Here is a 13,800-nt window from a genome sequence, read left to right on the forward strand (position 1 = left end):
CATAGATAGGCACCCCCCAAACAATGGATGAAGTGTTACACATTTTCAAATATCATCTCCAGCTGATGGAATTGCAGTACATACTTATTTTTCTTATTTGTGCTTTTGTTTCTTTCCTAAATTTTCTGTAAAGCATATATAATATTTGACCCAAAAAATTTACCCAAGAAATGTCATTTTAAAATAAAACATGTTTAGCCAGGCTTCCCTGATGGCTCAGCAGGCAAAGAATCCGCCTGCAATGCAGGAGACATGGGAGACTTGGGTTTGATCCCTGGGTGGGGAAGGCCCTGGAGGAGGGCATGGCAACCCACTCCAGTATTCTTGCCTGGAGAATCGCATGGACTAGGGAGCCTGATGGGCTACAGTCCGAACAGTCACAAAGAGTGAGACACAACTAAGCACAGAAAGAGCTTTTTACAAAGTCTATTTTAAGAGTAATTATGTAAGATCCAAGCTAGGGCGTTCGGTGGTGGTTGGAAGGGCCTTTGAGTCTACATGACTCTCTGGGACCTGGAGGCCCCACAGGGATTTCAGCACCTCTGCCTGAGGGGCTCCCCCTGCTGCCTGAGGGGCTCCCCCGCTGCCTGAAGGGCTCCCCCACTGCCTGCGGGGCTCCCCTACTGCCTGAGGGGCTCCCCTGCTGCCTGCGAGACTATGTCTGGTAGTTGTTTTCCCAGAGGGATGGACAGCAGATTCTAAGCCAGTCCTTGGGTGCTGTAGACCAGACTACGGAACAGGGTTACACAGAGACCCTTGCCCCTCCCCACCCACCACAAGCCAGAAGACAGGGGTGGAGGAATGGAAATGAAAGGCATGAAAAAGAAGGGCAGTAAGGCCACTCTGTGCCCCCAGACAATGTCCAAGAGCTTGACCCATAAGCTCACTGATGTTGTGGCCAAGTCAGAGTGGAATTCTAGTGTGTCCTAAGAGTCACCCATGACCATTTCTCAGTCTTTACTTGGGATTCAAAGGGATGAAGGAAACCAAGAATGGCCTGACCTGACCAAAACTGAGGGAAGACAGTCAATAGCCAAGACATTTCATGGCTGTCTATATTTAGTCACCAAAACTCTGAGCACATGTCAAACCCAGCCAAATGTGGTCCCTGCATCCGACTCAGTCTCTCTCTCCAGCCTGGTCTTGGGAGATCAGGGCAAGGTGGTTCCGTCAGGAAGATAGAGAGGCAGCCCAAGAGGAAAAGACACTGATTTTGGAGTAATGCAACTTCCCCAGTAGCTCAGTTCGTAAAGAATCTGCCTGCCATGCAGGAGACTCCAGTTCGATTCCTGGGTCATGAAGATCCCCTGGAGGAAGGATAAGCTACCCACTCCAGTATTCATGGACTTCCCTGGTAGCGCGGATGGTAAAGAATCCACCTGCAATGTGGAAAACCTGGGTTCAATCCGTGGGTTGGGAAGATCCCCTGGAGGAGGAAATGGCAACCTTCTCCAGTATTCTTGCCTGGAGAATCCCCATGGACAGAGGAGCCTGGCAGACTATAGTTGATGGGGTTGCAGAGTCGGACACAACCGAGCGACTAAGCACGGTAGTTCCTATCTGACTCCAAATTTAGGCAAACTGCTTCCCCTTCCTGTGCCTCAGTTTCATCACCTGTAAAATAGGCATATGGCTGTCTAAGGCACTCAGTGAGCTGGCATATGCAGGGTGTGACAGACCGCATGTCCACATAACCAAGAGGAGAAGCTGGGGGAGAAGCAGCTGAGTGTGAACGGACCTCTGATGCTTGCCCAAGAGACCCCTCTCTCCCTCACCTTGGACTTGGAGCATGGAAATTAATCGAGGACCCCACAGCTGGGAGTTTGGAGCTGTCAAATTCACTTCTTTGAATCCAAGTTTTAATGGAGGCTGATAACAGGGGCTTACTGTTGCCCCTCCAAAAAAAGAATTTTTTTTTTTTTAATTATACCCAGCTCCCTTCATCTGCTCACAGTCAGACCACCTGGTGCTGGGGAAGTGAGCTCTGACTCTGGAAAAGAACAAGTTGTGCCCGAGGGACAAAGAGAGAAAGTAAGTTCAGGTCACCAGAACCTTACATCTCTGTGAAGGATGATGTGGGCGGCTAGAAGGAAAGCAGCAGAGAGGGAGTAAAGAAAAAGGAGTGGGAGGCAGACACTGGGGTGAATCCTCTGTCTGGGAGTAGCTGACTTCGATTTATCTTTCCTCTGGAAATGTTGAGCTTTCTGCTGCTCCTTGTTCAGGAGCTTAGCACAGCAAGGGAACCAGTTCATGGGAGCCTGAGGGGAGGTGGAGAAGAAATTCTCTCCAGTGAAAATTTCTGAACCATCTGCTTCATTAGTTCCACCCAAGACATCTTATGCCTGCAAGAAGCACTAGGGATCTCTCCAAGGGGAAGATTATTCTTAGTGGCTTATCTGGACACTAAATTCTGGTTCAATAACTATTGAAACTGTCCTGAGGGGAAAAATGTGGCATGTGCAAATGAGAACTCTCAAGGTCGTATTTATTTATCCATATTGCATAGACTGAAAATGGATCTTTTACAAAGCTTGCTAGGCTATTAAACATGATCCATGACAAAACAGGGCCAGTATGTCAGAGTCTTGGTACTTCTTTCCTTTTTTTTAACCTAAAATGTTTTGCTGTGTTTTAGTATTTTATCTATGAAAAAGAATTGTGCTTGTGAAAATAAGGAGTGACTTTTTTTTTTTTTTACAGGTTTTACAAGGTATTCTACAAATTCATGTTTTGATGACAGCACATTTGAGATTTTAGGGATTGTAGGTAACAAGTTCAAACTTCCCACCTACAAATGGGGAAACTGAGAGGGGACCCCCAGGGGGCTTAATCCAAGTCACAAAACTTGCTGGTGTGGTTGATCCAGGACTGGAACTCAGGGCTTCATGTTGATATTAATATTCATTAGTTTTTAAATAGTAATGTAATCTTTAAAATATGGACACATACTGCTCCGAAATAGAGTCAAACAGTGCTACCCAACTGTAACTGGAAACACAAACCATGAAATCAATATAGAGATGTTATTGGTTCACAGGATTTACTCATGTCCAGTTGAAAGCAAAACCCAGAAGTGCTGATGTTAAGGTTGCTGTTAAAGTGCGGATGTCAAAGGTCAAGGTTGATATTTCCAGGAACCAGGACAGGGACACACCCCAGAGACCAAGACCATCTGGTCAGGCAGCCTTGCTGGCAGCTGTTGCCCGCAGTGGTCTCCACCCTTGAATACAGCTCCTCAGAAGTAACCACTTCCAAATCTCTCATGCGCTTCATCCAGCACGTGTCTCCATGTTTTTAAATAATCGGCTGATACTGATTTCTTGGTTTACCAAATTCAGGCATCATCTACTGATTTCCCATTTTGCAAGATGCAGATTTAACACTTCCCTGACTTTTCCTCCCCTGTTCCACCATGTCTGGCAGTTACTTTAAACTTTCTGATTAGAGCAGTCATCAACATAAAAAATTATTGCAACCATGTCAATATTCTTGCCTGCCAAGTCAACTAATAATTATGATTTCCTTTTTTCAACATTTTCTCGATCTTAGAGTTAACAATTGCCTTATATTTTTATGTTTTTGAATTAGAAACATTTTTTGACCATACCACAAGGCATGCTGGATCTTAATTGCCCAGCCAGGGATCAAACAAACCCTCAGCCCCATGCAGTGAGAAGCACAGAGTCTTAACCACTGGACCACTAGGGAATTCCCTTGCCTTATATTTTTTATGTCCTCGGTTATCCAGGTACTGTCATTAATTCTTCTCAAACTTGCTGCCCTCTGGCACTGTTTTCCAAATACATTAAGTCTCCTACCAGTTTAATATTGTTCCTGGGCAGGGCTCCCCCACAGCCCTGCCCTCCTGCCTCAAAGCCCTTTCAACAGATTCCCTTGATCTCAGGTTGGATTGCTCTGTTTCCTAACCCTGTGTATTCTTCTTGGGTGAATAACTCACTCCTTTGGATGGAGTAACTTCTGTGGAAGGGCCCATGGGCTGCAAAATATGTCATGCACATGACCTGTATTCTACCCTTATCCATATTTGATAGTTTGTCTGGGTAAAGACTTTTCCTAATTTTGAAGGCATTGCTCTTTGGAAGTCTGATGCCACTTGGACTTCAACTTTTTTTTATGTGAGCAATTCCTAGGATATTCTTTTTATGCCTTTACACGGAAACCATATGTTGAGAATCTACCAGATATGGGACTTTGTATTACGTGGTTTCCATGTACTTATCTTATTTAGTCCTTACCAAAACCAAAAATAATGGAGAAGGCAATGGCAACCCACTCCAGTACTCTTGCCTGGAAAATCCCATGGATGGAGGAGCCTGGTAGGCTGCAGTCCATGAGGTCGCTAAGAGTCAGACACGACTGAGCGACTTCACTTTCGCTTTTCACTTTCATGCATTGGAGAAGGAAATGGCAACCCACTCCAGAGTTCTTGCCTGGAGAATCCCAGGGACGGGGGAGCCTGGTGGGCTGCCGTCTATGAGGTCACACAGAATCGGGCATGACTGAAGCGACTTAGCAGCAGCAGCAGCAAAACCAAAAATAAAACCCTGAAATAGAAACTTCTCTTTTTAAATAAGGGAACTAAGATTCAGAGGAGGTAAGTAATTTACCCAACACATGAGAGATGTCACTGTAGGTTTTGCTTATGCTGTAGTGACAAGCACAAATCTCATCAAAGTTTCCCATGGATATCACATGAGTGTCGTGGGCTCTGCTTATCTTAGTCACTCAGAGACCCTGGTTCTGGAGGTTCTAATTCAACATGTGTTTCCATGATTAGTGCAGCAGAAGGAACGTGGCAAATCTCATCATGATTCTGTTTCTGCCTGGAAGTAACATGTTCCACTGATGAAAGCCTGCCACGTGCTACCCCTCACTTTTAAAGGCAGTGGTACTATTTTCATGGTGAAATGCCTTCTGGGTATTTTTCTAGAAATGTATATGTTTTTCCAAATCCCAAGTCCCGGTAAAACTCAGTCAAGAAATGGGGAAAATGTGAAAATGTTATGATTCCTCTAAAAGTGTTAAACCATGAAGAATCAACTGGTTCAAGTGATTCACTCATGTCAAGTTGAAAGCAAGACCAAGAAATGCTTTTGTGCAGAATCGAAGGTTAGGCCTGATTTTTCCAGGAACAGGAAGAGGAACACCCCAGAAGCCAAGGTCATCTGATCAGGCAGCCTTGCTGGAAGCTTTTGCTATGTTTTAAGTGTGTGTTCATGGCCCTTGCTGCTGGGTGAGCCATTCTTTCATATAAATATCAATAAATTGTGTGCTTCATATATTTCATAAGAATCCTTTGAGTGGTGTTCTAAGAAGTACGTTTTGTAAACATTCAGCACATGTTCCTCTTTAGTGCTATTAACTTTGCTGTATCGGAGAAGGCAATGGCAGCCCACTCCAGTACTCTTGCCTGGAAAATCCCATGGACAGAGGAGGCTGGTGGGCTGCAGCCATGGGGTCTTGAGGAGTCAGACATGACTGAGCAACTTCACTTTCACTTTTCACTTTGATGCATTGGAGAAGGAAATGGCAATCCACTCCAGTGTTCTTGCCTGGAGAATCCCAGGGTTGGGGGAGCCTGGTGGGCTGCCATCTATGCGGTTGCACAGAGTCGGACACGACTGAAGTGACTTAGCAGCAGTAGCAGCAGCAGATCTGAGTTTGATGTTGTTTGGACATAACCCCTGTGGCTCAGCAGTAAAGAACCTGCCTCCTAGTGCAGGAGACACAGGTTAAATCCCCGGGTGGGGAAGACCCCCTTAAGAAGAAAATGGCATCCCCCTCCAGTATTCTTGCCTGGGAAATCCCATGGACAGAGGAGCCTGGCTGGCCCCAGTCCATGGGGTCTCAAAAGAGTCGGACACAACTTAGCAACTAAACAACAGTAACATTCACTGGTGTTTTCCAGTGGTTGAATATTCCCTCTAGGCTACAATTCTTTGTAAATACTTTAGCCAAAAGAAATGCAAAGAGCAGATGATGCAACAATTGTTGTGGAACACTCTGATAGGAAATCAGAAAATGAACAGAAATCTGAATTAGCAAAAGCAATATCAATTTCAACAGCAAAAGCAAAACCAGGGCAAGCAGAAGAGACAAATAATTTTAAATTTTCATCAGTAGAAAAGGAAATGAACTTATACAAAGCAATATGTACTCTAGCGTTTGACTTGAATTGCTTTTGGATGCTCTCCTAACAACTGGGCAACTGTCAAGGCATAAAGGAAAATTGGTTAGACAATGTTCTGTGTGTTCTAAATTTTCATTTTAATAATAATACCTTATAGAAATATGTGCTGGCTTATATTACATTTTTCCACAGTTTATTGTGATCCACACAGTCAAAGGCTTTGGCATAGTCAATAAAGCAGAAATAGATGCTTTTCTGGAAAATTCTGAAAGAGACGGGAATACCAGACCACCTGATCTGCCTCTTGAGAAATTTGTACGCAGGTCAGGAAGCAACAGTTAGAACTGGACATGGAACAACAGACTGGTTCCAAATAGGAAAAGGAGTTCGTCAAGGCTGTATATTGTCACCCTGTTTATTTAACTTATATGCAGAGTACATCGTGAGAAATGCTGGACTGAAAGAAACACAAGCTGGAATCAAGATTTCCGGGAGAAATATCAATAACCTCAGATATGCAGATGACACCACCCTTATGGCAGAAAGTGAAGAGGAACTAAAAAGCCTCTTGATGAAAGTGAAAGTGGAGAGTGAAAAAGTTGGCTTAAAGCTCAACATTCAGAAAACGAAGATCATGGCATCCGGTCCCACCACTTCATGGGAAATAGATGGGGAAACAGTGGAAACAGTGTCAGACTTTATTTTTCGGGGCTCCAAAATCACTGCAGATGGTGAGTGCAGCCATGAAATTAAAAGACGCTTACTCCTTGGAAGGAAAGTTATGACCAACCTAGATAGCATATTCAAGAGCAGAGACATTACTTTGCCAACAAAGGTCCGTCTAGTCAAGGCTATGGTTTTTCCAGTGGTCATGTATGGATGTGAGAGTTGGACTGTGAAGAAGGCTGAGCGCCAAAGAATTGATGCTTTTGAACTGTGGTGTTGGAGAAGACTCTTGAGAGTCCCTTGGACTGCAAGGAGATCCAACCAGTCCATTCTGAAGGAGATCAGCCCTGGGATTTCTTTGGAAGGAATGATGCTAAAGCTGAAACTCCAGTACTTTGGCCACCTCGTGCGAAGAGTTGACTCATTGGAAAAGACTTTGATGCTGGGAGGGATTGGGGCCAGGAGGAGAAGGGGACGACAGAGGATGAGATGGCTGGATGGCATCACCGACTCCATGGGCGTGAGTCTGAGTGAACTCCGGGAGTTGGTGATGGACAGGGAGGCCTGGCGTGCTGCGATTCATGGGGTCACAAAGAGTTGGACACGACTGAGCAACTGATCTGATCTGATCTGATATTCCATTTTTATAATAATTTTCTTGGATACTTATCTTGTGCTACTATCTCCTTCTTTTAGTATTTTTATTATCAAATGTCTATATAAAGAAGAGATTATTGGTGCATGTTATTGAAATACATCATCTTGTCACAAGAGATTGATCCATAACAATAATAAACCATGCTTTTATTATTATTATTATTATTTTACAGAAAACCTCTGGCAGTTTAATCCTATCTTTGAAAAATGATTTGATGTTCATTATTATGGCTACCTATTATTATTTAGATACATGTAAATTGAATGTCATGAAAAATATGGAATAATTCATGATTTAAGAATTCCTGAGAATGCCTGGAAGTCCTGGTCTCTTACTCCCAAATCTCAAAGACTAATGCCTTCTGGGAATTTGGAAATACCTAAGCAGTGTGGGATAGAACTAAAAAGTGCCTGAAATGAACATACACAGAAATATTTGGCTAATACTTAGTACTTAAGAACCACTCAAATGATAGAGCCAAAATTGCACTCTTGTTGATTCCAGAACTCATCTTCTGTCCTCGACCCGAAACTTCCTCTTTTGTCACTAACTGTGTGTTAGTATTCATCCATCCATCCATCCACCCATCCAACAGGCGTTTACTGAGCCCCATGTGTGGGAACCATACTGGCCTGGCACAAGAAGTTCAATAATATTTGCTGACTGCCTGACTACCAGGCACAAAACGTACTTAGGCATGAAACAGTGGCCCTGTGGGAATGAGACACAGGGCTGTCTACTTTTGATTAGGAGTAGAAGGGAAGCTCCAGGGAACAGTGGGGCAGTTTGGATCTAGAGTACAGTAGATGTCTGCTGCAGTCATACCTGGTCTTGTAAATGTACTCATGAGACGAAGAAAGGAAAGAGGGAACGTCCCGAAATGGAGACTGTGGGATTTTTTTTTAATTTATTTTTTATTGAAGAATAATTGTTTTACAGAATTTTGTTGTTTTCTATCAAGCTTCAACATGAATCAACCATAGGTATACACATATTCCCTCCCCTTTTGAACCTCCCTCCCATATCCCATCCCATCCCATCCCTCTAGATTGATACAGAGCCCCTGTTTGATTTTGCTGAGCCATACAGCAAATTCTCGCTGACTATCTATTTTGCATATGGTAATGTAAGTTTCCATGTTACTCGTTCCACACATCTCACCCTCTCCTCCCCTCTGCCCATGTCCATAAGTCTATTCTCTATGTCTGTTTCTCCACTGCTGCCCTATAAATAAATTCTTCAGTACTGTTTTTCTAGTTCCCTATATATGCATTAGGATATGATATTTATCTTTCTCTTTCTGACTCACTTCACTCTGTATAATAGGTTCTAGGTTCATCCAACCTCATCAGAACTGACTCAAACACATTCCTTTTTATGACTGAGTAATATTCCATTGTGTATATGCACCACAACTTCTCTATCCATTCATCTGTCGATGGACATCTAGGTTGCTTCAGTGTTCTAGCTCTTGTAAATAGTGCTGCAATGAATAATGGGATACATGTGTCCAATTTTGGTCTGCTCAGGGTATCTGCCTAGGAGTGGGATTGCTGAGTCATATGGTGGTTTTATTCCTAGCTTTTTAAGGCATCTTCATACTGTCTTCCATAGTGGCTATATCAATTTACATTCCCACCAACAGTGCAAAAGCATTCCCTTTTCTCCATACCCTCTCCAGAATTTATTGTTTGTAGACTTTTTGATGATGGCCATTCTGACTGGTGTGAGGTGATATCTCATTGTAGTTTTGATTTTCATTTCTCTAATAATGAGTGATGTTGAGCAACTTTTCATGTGTTTGTTAGCCACCTGTATATCTTGTTTGGAGAAAAGTCTGTTTAGGTCTTCTTCCCACTTTTTGATTGGGTTGTTTGTTTTTCTGTGTTGAGTTGTATGAGCTGCTTGTATATTTTGGAAATTAATCCTTTGTCAGTTATTTCATTTGCTATTATTTTCTTCCATTCTGAGGGTTGTCTTTCCACCTGGTTTATAGTTTCCTTTGATATGCAAAAGCTTTTAACTTTAATCAGGTCCCACCTGTTTACTTTTGTTTTTATTTCCATTACTCTAGGAGGTGGGTCATAGAGGATCTTGCTTTGATTTATGTCATCGAGTGTTCTGCCTATGTTTTCCTCTAAGAGTTTTATAGTTTCTGGTCTTACATTTAGGTCTTTGATCCATTTTGAGTTTATCTTTGTGTTTGGTGTTAGAAAGTGTTTTAAATTCATTCTTTTACATGTGGCTGTCCAGTTTTCCCAGCACCATCTATTGAAGAGGCTGTCTTTGCCCCATTGTATATTCTTGCCTCCTTTGTCAAAAATAAGTACCTATAGGTGCATGGGTTTATTTCTGGGCTTTCTATCTTGTTCCATTGGTCTCTATTTCCGTTTTTTGCCAGTACCATACTGTCTTGATGACTGTAGCCTTGTAGTATAATCTGAAGTCAGCAAGGTTGATTCCTCCAGCTCCATTCTTCTTTCTCAAGACTGCTTTGGCTATTCGGGGTCTTTTGTGTTTCCATATGAAATGTGAAATTTTTTATTCTAGTTCTGTGAAAAATGCCATTGGATAGGGATTGCACTGAATATGTAGATTGCATTTGGTAGTATAGTCATTTTCACAATATTGATTCTTCCTACCCAGGAACATGGAATATCTCTCCATCTGTTTATGTCATCTTTGATTTCTTTCATTAGTGTCTTATAATTTTCTGTATACAGTTCTTTTGTCTCTTTAGGTAAGTTTATTCCTAGATATTTAATTCTTTTTGTTGCAATGGTGAATGGGATTGATTCCTTAATTTCTATTTATCATTTTTTATTGTTAGTATATAGAAATCCAAGTGATTTCTGTGTATTGATTTTTGTATCCTGCAACTTTGCTAAATTCACTGATTAGCTCTAGTAATTTTCTGATATTATCTTTAGAGTTTTCTATGTACAGTATCATGTCATCTGCAAACAATGAGAGCTTTACTCTTCTTTTCCAATCTGGATTCCTTTTATTTCTTTTTCTTCTCTGATTGCTGTAGCTAGGACTTCCAGAACTATGTTGAATAATAGTGGTGAAAGTGGACACCCTTGTCTTGTTCCTGATCTTAGGGGGAATGCTTTCAGTTTTTTACTGAAAGAATGTTTGCTATAGGCTTATCACATATGGCCTTTACTATGTTGAGGTAGGTTCCTTCTATGCCCATTTTTTGAAGAGTTTTAATCATAAATGGCTGCTGAATTTTGTCAAAGGCTTTTTCTGCATCTATTGAGATTATCATATGGTTTTTATCTTTCAACTTGTTAATATGGTGTATCACATTGATTGATTTGTGTATATTGAAGAATCCTTGCATTCCTGGAATCAAACCAACTTGCTCATGGTGTATGAGCTTTTTGATGTTAGGGTTAGGGTTAGGGTTAGGGTTAGGGTTGCTGAATTCCGTTTGCTAAAATTTTGTTGAGGATTTTTGGATCTATGTTCATCAGTGATATTGGCCTGTAGTTTTCTTTTTTTGTGTTGTCTTTGTCTGGTTTTGGTATCAGGGTGATGGTGGCCTTGTAGAATGAGTTTGGAAGTGTTCCTTCCTCTGCAATTTTTGAAAGAGTTTTAGAAGGATAGGCATTAGCTCTTTTCTAAATGTTTGATAGAATTCTCCTGTGAAGCCATCTGCTCCTGAGCTTTTTTTTGGGGGTGGGGGGGAGATTTTTTATCACAGCTTCAATTTCAGGCTTGTAATTAGGTTGTTCATAATTTCTATTTCTTCCTGGTTCAGTCTTGGAAGATAGAACTTTTGTAAGAATGGGTCCATTTCTTCAAGGTTTTCCATTTTATTGCCATATTGTTGTTTATGATAATCCTTTGTATTTCTGCATTGTCTGTTGCAAACGTTTTCATTTCTAATTTTGTTGATTTGATTCTTCTCTCTTTTTTTCTTGATGAGTCTGGCTAAAGGCTTGTCAATTTTGTTTATCTTCTCAAAGAACCAGCTTTTAGTTTTATTGATATTTACTATTGTTTCTTTCATTTCTTTTTCATTTATCTCTGCTGGGATAATTATTATTTTTTTCCTTCTACTAATTTTGGTGTTTTTTTGTTCTTCTTTTTCCAGTTGTTTTAGGTATAAAGTTAGGTTGTCTATTTGACATTTTTCTTGTTTCTTGACATAGGATTATATTGCTATAAACTTCCCTTTTAGAACTGCTTTTGCTGCATCCCATAGGCTTTGAGTTGTGTTTTCATTGTCATTTGTTTCTAGAAATGTTTTTGATTTCCCTTTTGATTTATTCAGTAACATGTTGGTTATTTAGAAACATGTTATTTAATCTCCATGTGTTTGTGTTTCTTAGTTTTTTTCTTGTAATTGATATCTAGTCTCATAGTGTTGTGGTTGGAGAACATGCTTGATATAATTTCAATTTTCTTAAATTTACTGAGGTTTGATTTGTGACCCAAGATGTGGTCTATCTTGGAGAATGTTTTATGTGCACTTGAGAAAAGGTTTATTCTTTTGCATTTGGATGGAATGTCCTGAAGATATCATGAGATCCATCTCATCAAATTTATCATTTAAGACTGTGTTTGCTCATTAATTTTCTATTTTGATGATCTGTCCATTGATATGAGTGGGTGGTAAGGTCTCCTACTATTATTGTGTAACTGTTAATTTCTCCTTTTATGTCTGTTAGTGTTTGTCTTATGTATTGAGGGGCTCCTATGTTGGGTGCATAGATATTGACAATTGTTATGTCTTCCTCTTGGATCGATTCCTTGATCATTATGTAGCGTCCTTCCTTATCTCTTGTAATATTCTTTATTTCAAGGTCTATTTTGTCTGATATGAAGATTACTACTCCAGCTTTCTTTTGCTTCCCCATTTGCATGGGATATATTTTTCCATCCTCTCACTTTCAGTCTATATGTGTCTTTAGGTCTGAAGTGGGTTTCTTGTAGACAGTATATATATGGGTCTTGTTTCTGTATCCATCCAGCCAGTCTGTGTCTTTTAGTTGGAGCATTTAATCCATTTACATTTAAAGTAATTATTGATATATATGTTCCTATTGCCATTTTTTTAAATTGTTGGGGTTGATTTTGTTGATCTTTTTTTTTCTCTTGTATTTCTCGACTATGTAAATCCCTTTAACATTTGTCATAAAGCTGGTTTGGTGGTACTGAATTCTCTTAACTTTTACTTTAAGTTAAATATGGCAAAACCAACACAATATTGTAAAGTTAAATAAAATATTAAAAAAATAAAATAAAATAAAAAAAGAAAAGCTTTTCATTTCTGCATCAATTTTGAAAGACATCCTTGCTGGGTACAGTAATCTTGATTGTAGATTTTTCCCTTTCAGTACTTTAAATATATCCTGCCATCCCCTTCTGGCCTGCAGAATTTCTGCTGAAAGATCGGCTGATAAGTATATGGGGTTTCCCTTGTATGTTATTTATTGCTTCTCCCTTGCTGCTTTTAATATTCTTTCTTTGTGTTTAGTCTTTGTTAGTTTGATTATTATGTGTCTTGGCATGTTTCGCCTTGGGTTTATCCTGTATGGGACTCTTTGGGCCTCTTGGACTTGATTAACTATTTCCTTTTCCATGTTGGGGAAATTTTCAACTATAATCTCTTTAAAATTTTCTCATACACTTTTTTTCTCTACTTCTTCTGGGACCTCTATAATTCTAATGTTGGTGTGTTTGATATTGTCCCAGAGGTCTCTGAGACTATCTTCAGTTCTTTTCATTCTTTTTACTTTATTCTGTTCTTCAGAAGTTATTTCCACCATTTTATCTTCCAGCTCACTGATTCATTCTGCTTCAGATATTCTGCTATTGATTCCTTCTAGAGTATTTTTAATTTTAGTAATTGTGTTGTTTGTCTTTGTATGTTTATTCTTTAATTCTTCTAGGTCTTTTGTTAATTCATTCTTGCATTTTCTCCGTTTTGTTTTCAAGATTTTTGATCATCTTTACAATCATTATTCTGAATTCTTTTTCAGGTAATTTGCCTATTTCCTCTTCATTTATTTGGCCTTCTGTGTTTCTAGTTTGTTACTTCATTTGTATAGTATTTCTCTGTCTTTTCTATTTTTTTTTTAACTTATTGTGTTTGAGGTCTATTTTCCCAGGATTCCGAGAAGGCAATGGCACCCCACTCTGGTACTCTTGCCTGGAAAAATCCCATGGATGGAGGAGCCTGGTAGGCTGCAGTCCATGGGGTTGCTAAGAGTCGGACATGACTAGCGACTTCACTTTCCCTTTTCACTTTCATGCATTGGAGAAGGAAATGGCAACCCAGCCAGTATTCTTGCCTGGAAAATCCCAGGCA

At 40.3% G+C, this 13,800-nt stretch overlaps 1 protein-coding gene across 1 annotated transcript in view; it reads left to right on the plus strand.

The window, feature by feature from the left end:
- The window catches only part of PIP5K1B (phosphatidylinositol-4-phosphate 5-kinase type 1 beta), a 471,859-nt gene that overhangs the window by 15,375 nt on the left and 442,684 nt on the right, over nt 1-13,800 (plus strand). The gene's annotated exons all lie outside the window — the stretch shown is intronic.

Source organism: Bubalus kerabau, chromosome 4, assembly GCF_029407905.1.
Source record: "Bubalus kerabau isolate K-KA32 ecotype Philippines breed swamp buffalo chromosome 4, PCC_UOA_SB_1v2, whole genome shotgun sequence".
Taxonomy (NCBI): Eukaryota; Metazoa; Chordata; class Mammalia; order Artiodactyla; family Bovidae; genus Bubalus; species Bubalus kerabau.